The sequence below is a fragment of the Phocoena phocoena genome, chromosome 16 (assembly GCF_963924675.1).
Source record: "Phocoena phocoena chromosome 16, mPhoPho1.1, whole genome shotgun sequence".
NCBI classification, from domain to species: Eukaryota; Metazoa; Chordata; class Mammalia; order Artiodactyla; family Phocoenidae; genus Phocoena; species Phocoena phocoena.
The window spans coordinates 84,001,217-84,011,894 of NC_089234.1; the positions used below are offsets into that span (position 1 = coordinate 84,001,217).

The 10,678-nt window shown below is 40.5% G+C and overlaps 1 pseudogene; it reads right to left on the reverse strand.

Annotated features, from left to right (window-relative positions):
- Positions 1–209: 209 nt before the first annotated feature.
- Positions 210–666, reverse strand: LOC136136428 (histone deacetylase complex subunit SAP18 pseudogene; annotated as a pseudogene).
- Positions 667–10,678: the final 10,012 nt, after the last annotated feature.

The following is a 10,678-nucleotide window of genomic DNA, read 5'->3' on the forward strand; positions in this document are numbered from 1 at the left end:
GACATAACATTTTAAGATAATAACTGGAAATATGACTAATTACATTATAACTGGACATTTCATGTCCAATGTCATGGACAACAAAGACATTGACATATTTCTAGGAACTTTATACAATTTTGGAAACATATTAATATCATATATCCATAAAAATATAAACTAAAGAAGATTAAACATTGCTTTTTTTCACAAGAAATTTTAAATAAAATTTAATAGGGTTGCATATAGTCAGAAGAAGGAAGTGCCCCATTTAGAGGGGTGATTGTTATGTCAAAGTGATCTCCTACAGGGAACTTCTGAGACTGCACGGTTACAGAATCATCAGTCTTCTTTCTCCTAGACATGGTGCTGCCAGTCTTCTTATTTGACAGCTGAATCTTTTTAGTTCCATAAAACAATTACAAAATTGATCTATGTACCCTTTCTAGCTCCTGGGTAGACTTCTCTTACTAAACTAGTCAGTTCTTTCAAGGTTGCATTCAACCAAGTGTAGCTCTGTAGCTCACTGGATTGTACATTTCTGCAGGAGAACGTGTCCATTCCGTGGTGGGAGAAGTTACTGGTGGTGAAGACACACAGCAGCAGCAGGAATGTCTTCTCTTTATTGATGGGCTTCTCTGGCTCCTTCTTAATTTCCTTCCGGGTAACGTGTACCTTCACCTCCATCATCCTCCTTCATAAACACTGCTTCTTGTTTGACAGTGCTTTCTGTGTAATTTAGTATATCAAGTAAACCTAATTAGTTTAACATCTATCTTTTTACAAGGTGTGAGAAGAAATCCTTTGAGATTTTCCAGGAGCCCTCTGGGAAATCTCAGTCAGTTCAAAGTCGATAAAACTTTATTTAGAAATTGATTCAGGATGTTGTCCAAAATGTCAAAATATTTGAACACTTAACTAAATAGAATTACAGATCACTATGAAACAATCCTTCTTATCTATTTAACCAAAGTGACAATAAAATATTTCAAAGGCAAAAAAAAAAGTTATATGTTTGTAAAAGAACAAAAACCAAAAACCATATCTCTTTCAATACAGAGAATGCTTGATTTTGTTGACTAACCAAAGACATGATAAAGACAACAGGAAGTACAGGAAACTACTTTAAGACACAAAATAGTTGTTTCCTAGGCAGATTACTCAAAGGGTAAAGAAAAATCTTTTCCAATCTCTTATTAAGACAGACTGATAGTACAAGAAACTTTGTCATTTTGACAGAGATAAAGCAAATTCTAGTTTTCCATCCTACACTGTTGGCCTTATTAAAAACAAACAAACAAACAAACCTTATAGATAAGTTTATTCAACCTTAGCCGGCTTGATCATACAAGTTTCTCTCTTTTCCACAGACCTGTTACAACTTTATTTTCCCATTCAGGCTCTTGTCCCTAATCCCTCTTATGCATTCTGGAACACTGACACAACCTCTAAATTATTTTAGGGCAAAAACAACCCGTTCTTTCACCTCACCAAAACCACATCCATAATACCTTTTTTACCCTTCCTTACCAAAAACCAATTTATTTTCTTTGCATATTTTGAACACAGTTTTTACTTCACCCTTATTATTCCCAATAGTTCATGTAAATATATTAGAATTCTTACCCTTTATAACCTTAATTTCTAGTGAAAATTAGGGAGTAGGAGATTGTGAACCACCAAATGGCAGCATTCCAAAGGAGACTAGCACATTTATGAATACACCATTTTATAATTATACTGGCATATGTATCCTTCATTGCACAATTTTTCAACGTGGCAAACACGTTTTTCAACAGACCCCAATATTATTAGACTCTCTATAGTAATAGCCAAGAGTAGGTAAATTAAAAATTGTATTAATTAATTTATGCTTCAGTATTTTATCTTCTTTGGAAATGATCAGGGAGAAAGGGTCATAGGATGGTTAATTGGTCTGCTTGTATTTTCCATACCTGAGGGTTAATTTTGTTTGTGTGTTATAAGGAAATCACCCTTTTATTCTAGATTTACAGGTTGATGCAGTAGCTTGTTCTTATTTAACTTTTAATTTCACGTCTCATTCTAGTTTTCTACAGAACTGTCACAATCAATAAACAAATATGGATACCTTACTATGAACTAAAACTTATATTTTATTCAGGTTCCTTTTATTCTCCATTTTTCTGCCCTAGGATCACATCCAGGGTATCACATGGCATTGACTCATCATGTCACTTTTGGATCTCTTTGGCTTTGATATTTTCTTACACTATCCTTCTCTCAGTGACCTAGACTGTGTTCAGGAGGAGACAGTTAGGTATTTTGTAGCCTGTCCCACACTGAGATTTACTTGCTGTTTTTCTTGTGATTAGAATAGACTCATGGGTTTTGAGGAAGCAGATCCCAGAGGTTAACTGCTTTCTCATGACTTTATATCACGGGAACATACATCAAAGCAACTTATCACTGTTCATGTTAACTTTGTCTTCCTGGCCTAGGTACTGTTTGTAAGGTTTCCCCCACTGTGACATCACTTTTTCCTTACGTCTGCACTGTGTGTCTCCTTTAAGATGAGGGCCCCACACTTCAGGATAGGGGAGATAGCCCCACCCCCTTAATGAATGACTATCTACATCAACTATTTGGAGTTCTTCCTCACAGTTCATTCAAGAGTTCTCATGAAACACACACACACACACACACACACACTCTCTCTCTCTCTCGCTTTCTCTCTCTCTCTCTCTCTCTCTCTCTCTCTCTCTCTCTCTATATATATATATATATATATATATATATATATATAATTTACTTTTAACAGGGTGGACACTCCACCCAGATCATTATTCTAAGCTTTTGGTTACAATTCAGCAGAACAGTATTTGGTTGTTCAGTTCACTCTTGCTTTGCTACTGAAAGCTCTTTCCATGGGTTCTTGCTTTCCTCTGACATAGTTCCACCTCGTGGGTTTCCTTTCTTATTGTGCACATCTTTTTATGTGCTTGTTGACCATTTGCATTTCTTTTCTGGAGAAGGATATGTTCAAGTCCTTTTCTATTCAAACAATTGGGTTATCTTCTTGTTGTTGATGATTTGTAAAAGTTCTTGATGTGTTCTGAAGAACAGGCTCTTGTCAGATATATCATGTATAGATATTTAGTTCCATTCTGTAGGCTATGTTTTCACTTTCTGGATAGCACCTTTTGATGAACAAAAGTTTTTAAAATTGAGGAAATGAAATCTATCCATTTTTACATGGGTATCGTAACCTTTTTGCTTGTCTGTAACCTCCCTCTCCAATGGTAAGAAATCTGATTTCCACAATTTATCCTCCATTGAATTCACTGCTTACTCCATTCTGGATTACAGATATAGTAGTTTCAGTATTGTTAACGCCTACCACCATGGGAAAGAACTTACAGAGTCCAGTATTTATGGATGGCACAATTTGCCTTTGTTCTACAAGATTCCAGTCTTTTCCATAGTTAATTAGGTCAAATATCTTTTGCCCCACCACCCAACAGTGAGTTTTTTTCATACATTTCTAAATGAGTTAGATTCTTTGTCACATTCTCTATTCCATCCTGTGACACTCCCATATCCTAAAAATTTTTTAAACTAAATTTGAATATATTATTATTTACTCGTTGGGTTGTAAAAAGCCATGGGTTTAGACTAATGCCTCATGGAAGGTATCCATCACTTAAGTATCACGTGGACTATTTCAACCCCCACACCATAACCTGTTTACCATCTCTGATTCACCTGTTCCAGAATGTCACAGAAATGGAGCACTACAGTGTGAATCCTCCTCAGACTGAATTCTTTCACTTAGCAATATACATGTTGGATTCACCCACGGTTTTTGCATGGTTGATGGTTAATTCCTTTCTATCTCTGAATAGTATTCCATTGTATGCATATGGGAAAAGTAACTTTCCCTCGCAGGTTCTTGATTGAGGCCTCCCCACCCCCATCCCTAGTAATAAAAGACAAAGAATAATAATACAAATGCCACTAGATATAACTTCTTTCCTAAATTTTAGCCATGAGTCAGTAAAACTGCATAATCCAGAATCATCTCTTTATATAAAAGAGTAGGCTGTGAACTGTGTTTCTGGAAGATGGACCAAGAATGATTACTTGCTTAGTGAAAGCTAAAGATTTTTACTAATATGTGCAGAGAAGACTTTTCAGATTTAGATTTGCCCTGATATGTAATCTTATGGAGGCTGTGGACTAAATTCTGGTCAAAGGAATTTTTGGAAAAATCTTGTGGCAACCTTGTTAGTTTTGAACATCCATCTGAGTGGATAAAAATATCCAGATTGTCTACCATCAGCATTTTTCTTTTCAGTCTCAGGTAGCAAGGCACTCTCAAGTTAGAATTATTTCTTTGCATGTTCACGTTTAAAGACTTGGTTCTCAGGACGTGGACAACACAGCTGTTGCTGGCAGAAGGGCCTGAGGAAGGACTAAGCACTTTAAAGAGCATCTGGGGCATATATCCTATTATCAGAGGTGTAGGGAAATTATTATCTAAGTTTTTCTTCTTTCTTGAGTGCAGAACAGTTATTTTCCCAATACCTTGACCTAAGAAGAACATGGAAACTTTAATATCGGTAAGAAGGGTGGGTGGGCTTTGAATTTCCCCTAGAACCACATTTCTGTTTCTGTATCGACAAGATTAGTAAAGGAAGGATGGTTGTTTTTAATTTTTCAAGGAATTGCATATTCAAGAGGCTGACCTGCCCATTCAACTTCACTATCTTGAAGTTGACTCTTTATATCAAGGAGAAGATTTCCAACTAAGATATAAATCAGAAGATTCCTGTGTCCAGATTTAGAGCACTGTGCCTTTGGATGTTTTCATGGATCCTTCTGCAAAGGCTCCGTGTGCTCTCTCTCCCTCAGAGCGTGTGGTTCTACTTTAGTCAGGTGGTCTTAGCAGAGGAGAACTCACAAATAGCTCCTCTCAGGCCAGAATAGCCAGAATAGCTACCCTCCAACTGGGCCAAGTTCTGAAAATTAGCAGGTGGTTCTTGACCAGGATCTGTCCATTTGGGATCTTGGTGAGGATTTTCTCCAGGGGGCCATCTGGAAGACTGCATGAACACAGTGTATAAATGGGTGGGAGGGTTGATGATGGATTTCAATTTTTGCTCTAAATCTGATTTCCATTCTCTTGTTCTGTTAAGGAAGTGATCTTAGGCTAGCCATGATACTCCTTCGTCTTTCTTTCAGTTTGATCATCAAAGAGGTTTGAATAGGATCTTTGTTCTAGGGTGAAAGCCTTTAAAATAAAATCCTTGCAAATATCATCTTATCAGGTGTTTGGTCAAGACAGCCAGTAAATTCTCCTGGCAGTACTGAAGATGTTTCTTCCCGCCAGGGGGTTTCCAAAGGTATACCTATTCCAAATATGACTCAAAACCAAAAAGCCTTTTTATAGCTTAATCATGGACAAAATGTTTTCACTAAAGAAGATGAAAAAAGAGCATCCCCCATGATCCTGTGTCACTCCCCAAAATAGCCAAAATAAATAAAGAAAATATGAACAAGAGAAAAGGTTTATTTCTATGCACACAGGAGCCAATCCAAAAAGTCACTCACATGTTAAATTGTGAAAGTTAAAGGCTTATCAACCTAACTTACTAGGGGAAAAAGAGAAGGGAGAATTGGCTTCTATGGGAAGAACAGATAGGTTTCTTCAGGAAAGACTAACGGGTTATTTGCAAAACAATGAGATTTAAGAAAGTTTATTATAATGTTTGTCCATGGATGAGTGATCTTTGCATCTTCTTCAGCACCATAAAACACCCCACAGAAGGGATTTATGGTAGGGTTACTCTTGGTCCTTCTCCTGGAATAGAAGCCACCCTGAAGAGGGAATATATTGGCTGTGGTCATTTCTCAGAAGTTTCAGCTCTTACTCAGATGAGGAGCTCCAAGAAGGCTTTTGTTCTGCATCAGTTGAATCTCAAGTATCTTCAGCTTCAGTTGTCTTTCTACCAACCTTGGGGTCCTGCCTGGCTTTCCATACCTCCAACTTTGTTCTTCTTTTTCAAGATTCCTTGATCTATCCATTCCGATCCCTTTGCATTTTCCACATGAAGTTTAGATTGGTTGTCACTTTCTGCAAAACACTACCTGGGATTTGGGTAGGGATTCTTTGCATCTTTAGACCTATTTGTGGAATACTGCCATCTTCATGGAATTAAGCCTTCTGATCCATGAATATGGGATTATTTCCCATGAATTTAGGCCTTTCTTAATTTCTTTCAACAAGCTATTGTTGTTTTCAGTGTACAAGTCTTATCCGCCTTTCTCTGGTCTTGGGTTACGAGGAATGCTTTTCCAGTTTTTTTTGGTGTGTTTTTGCCACAAGAAGAGCTAAACATTTCCTTTCTGACTTCTGCCTCTGGTGTCACACTTAGCAGTGTCTACCCTGAGATTATGCACGTATTTACTAAAAGGTCTTCGTTTTGTACAACTCCTCTTTAATCCACCTGGATTTCCCTCTCAAATAACCAAAATGCTATTTCAAATAAAAACAAAAATATTCACCAGTTCCCTCTTAAAATAAGTGCACAGACACAAAAAGCCAACTTTTGTATGGTTTCATTTATAGGAAACATCCAGAAGAAGTAAAGAAGCAGAGAAAGGATTAGGTGTGTGAGAGGCTGTGGGAGGGAAGAATGGAGAGTGCATGCTTGGGATACAGGGTTTTACTTTGGGGAATGAAACAGTCTTCAACTAGAAAGTGGTGATGGGTATACTGCATTGTGAATGTACTTAATGCTCCTGAACTGCAACTGAAAATAGAAAATGTTGATATTTAAATTTTATTACTTTACACTTAAGTAAAGTATGCCATAAAAAATGTGGAAGAATAGATAAAACTAAATATAAAATTTAAAAAGACCCAAACACAAACAAATACAGGGAAGGAAAGTAAATTTCAGGTGGGGGAGCAGGTTGATGGTGTAGATTGGGAGCTGACAGCAATGATGGTGGCAGAGGTGGCTTTGCTTGTGGGGATGATGATTTCTGAAATAGCTCTGGGTCTCCTGCAGGAAGCAGTGCAGGCTCTGCAGGGGTGGTGAATTTTGATCAGGCTCTGGGTCTCCTGCAAAAGCAGTTGAAGGTCCTCTCTACAGAGGTGGTAAACCACCATCTGGATCTCGGTCTCCTGCAAAAGCAGGTACATGTTCTCCCTTCCCAGTTGGCAAATCATCATCTGGCCCTGGGTCTCTAGTTGGACCTGTGAGAGAAATAAAGTTTACCCACATGCCTGCCTTTCCATGTGCCTTTCCAAGGATAGAACTCTTCCCAGAGCTTTCCAGAGAATTCCCAGCCCAGGAACTCACACAGGAGGTCTTCTCTGACTGAAGTCCACCATCAGATGGGTGGTCTGAGGCCAGCCCTTACTTTGGGCCAAACACCAGCCTCTGGACACTCCTTTCTGTGTGGCCCAGAATTCTCATGCACCCACCCCCAGCCTTCTCACCTTTGTGCTCTGCCTTGGTGGGCTCCAGATCCTCCAGCTGACTCAGAGGAAGGTTGACACGGTGCTCCAGCCCTGTGGAAGCCTGGGGCTTCTGGACACTGTGGGAGGTGTCTGGACAGGAGGCCCTCCCCGTTGACCTCTGGCCTGTGGTGCTGGAGGACCCTCCATGGCCACACTCACATGGAAGCTGTGTGCGCCCTTACTGGCAGTGTGGCATGCCTCAGCTCCTCACTTGGGGAGATGGATCAGGTGTCCTAATTGGAACTCCTTGCCGATCTCCTATGGGGGGCTTTGCAATGACAGTGACCAGCAGCCAGCCCAGCCTGGTGGGATCAGGGCATCGCCCGGCCATTATCGCTGCTTCTTCTCTCCACTCGACCTTCTGCTCCCAGATCAGGCACAGACCTGTGTCTGCTCACAAATCTACCCGGGAAGAAAGAGATCCACCTAGAGGGCTTAGAACAACCCTCAGGCAGAAAAGTGCTGTCTGGGCTCTCTCTTCCCATCTTGTCCAGCCATCTTGGACTTGGAGTGTGGACATGACCAGCCACCAGGTTTCTGACCCCTCATCGGCCTGTTCTTGCTTGAGGCAGACCCACCCCACAGAAGCCCCCACCTCCATACATCCAGGGAAGAGACAGAGGGCTACCCGAGTGGAATCAGAGTTGTGGCCTGGCTTGGGTGGCCTGCTCGGGGCCTCCCTGGCTTACCTTTGGGTCCCTCTGGGCAAAGAGCCAACGGCATCTGGGGTGGGACCTGACCCAATGTCGACAGCATTGGAAGACGCTGGCACTGAGACGTTTCCTGAGGCCATGGCCTTGGGATATTGGGACACAGAAGATCATGTTTCCAACCACATGAGCTGGTTATGGGGCTCCTTTAGGATGTGGATGGCTGGTTACCCAGGTTCCACGTTCTGTTGGGCTCTATTGCCAGGGATATGAGGTCACTGCCTGGGGTCCCCTTGCCCAGGCTTCTTCCTTATACAAAGCTCCCCAAGGGCACCTCTGCACCCCATGCCATGTCCACACACTGTGACATCAACCTAGCCTGCCCTGCAGCTGTGGGGCGGCTTGGGTGTGGCCAGGGTCCAGCTCTGTTGACACAGCTGGTTTCCGACCAAGGTTTTCCTCCTCAGCCATGATGTGACCCTGGACAAATGCCATGGGCCTCTCAGGCCCACCCTAGTCTCCCCATCTGCACAGTGGCAGCCATTCTGGCAACATTCTAGGGAAGCCATCAGGTGTATAGACCTATAAACACTTACAGTGCCTGTAAAAACCATGGGCTGGTATCACATGGAGCTCATGCACAGACTGAACAAAGGAAGTATTCCATAAAGGGCTGGTATAGCACAGAATACAACTGAAACAGGCCTGGGTCTGCTCTGGGACCTAGAGGAAGTCACTCACCTTCCTGCCTATTTCCCAGTCCCCCTGTGGGAGGATTGAAAGTAAATAAAATTCACACATCGCCCCCTCTGGTTTACAATCTTCCAGGTTCTCCTGGTTCAAGTGTCTCCTCTTGGCTTCCGGGGTGGGCTGCCCCTACAATGGCTCCCAGCCATCTAGCCTCCTGGTCACATATCCTTGTATAAATCCCCACCCCTCCAGAATGGATGGACACTGTGATTGGTTCTAGCCTATGGATGGATTTAGGAAAAGTCTGTGTCTTCTACTCATTTCCTCTCTCCTGTGTTCTCTTGCTCTCTTGCTGCCTTTCTATGTTTCTGTCTCTCTGTCTCTCATGTGTGTAGGTATGTGTATGAGTGTATGCATGTATATATATATATATATATATATATATATATATATATATATATATAGTTAGATTTAGAGTCAGGGTTTGGTTTAGGGTTAGGGGTCAGGGTTTGGGTTAGGGTTTTTGTTTCTTGGAGATTGAGTTCTGTGAGTTCTTGGTCTATTTTGGATATGAACCCCTTATCAGATACATTGCTTGCAAATATTTTCTCACATTCAGTATGCTGCCTTTTTGTTTTGTGGATGGTTACCTTTGCTGTTGAAAACCTTTTCAGTTGGATGGAGTCCCATTGGTTTATTTTACTTTTCTTTCCCTTGTTTGAGAAGAACAATAAAAAAAATATTGCTAAGACTGATGTCAAAGAGCATACTGCCTATGTTTTCTTCTAGGAGTTTTATGGCTTCAGGTTTTACATTGAAGTATATGATTTATTTTAAGGTTGTTTTTGTAGATGGTATGAGAAAGGAATCCAGTGTGACTCTTGTGCATGTAGCTGTCAGGTTTTCCCAACACCATTTATTAAAGAGGATATCTTTTCCCCATTGTGTCTTCTCACCTCCTTTGTCATAGATGAATTGACCATATAAGCATGGGTTTCTTTCTGGGCTCTCAGTTTCGTTCCATAGATCTATGTGTATTACTTACTTTTGTGTGAATAAAAGTAAGTAATACTTACTTGTAAGTAAGTAAGTAATACTGTCTTGATGAGTCTAGGTTTCTAGTATATTTTGAAATCAGGCAGCATGGTATGTCCAAGTTTGTCCTTCTTTCTTAAGATTGTATTGACTATTTAGGTTCTTTTGTGTTTCCATACACATTTTGGAATTCTTTTTTGTAGTCCTCTGAGAAAAATCCATTGATATTTTGAAAGGAATGGCATTGAATCTCTGGATTGCCTTGGGGGTGTGGAATCGTTTTACCAATACAAATTCTTCTGATCAATGAGCACAGTATATCTTTCCATTTGTTTGTGTCATCTCCATGTTCTTTCATCAATGTCTTCCAGTTTTCTGAGTATGGCTCTTTTACCTCCTGGGTTAGATGTACTCCTAGGTATTTCATTTTTGTTAATGTCATTGTCAATGGGGTTGCTTACTTAATTTCTCATTCTGATAGCTTTTTGTGAGTGTATAGAAATGCAATCGATTTCTGTAGATTAATTTTGTATCCTGCAACTTAAACTGAGTTTTCTGATGGGTTCTATTTTTTTTTAGGTGTCACCTTCAGCATTTCCTATACAGAGTATCAGGGCATCTACAAAGAGTGACAGTTTAACTTTTTCCTCTGCCATCGGATTCCTCTTTTTTTTTTTTCCATTTAATTATTATGGCCAGGACTTCCTAGACCATGTTGAATGTAAGTGGCGAGTGTAGTCAGGGTGAGAGTTAGGTGTAAGCATAACTGGCCCTCTTCCCCTTCCTCCCTCTCCATCTCTCTGAGGCCTCAACT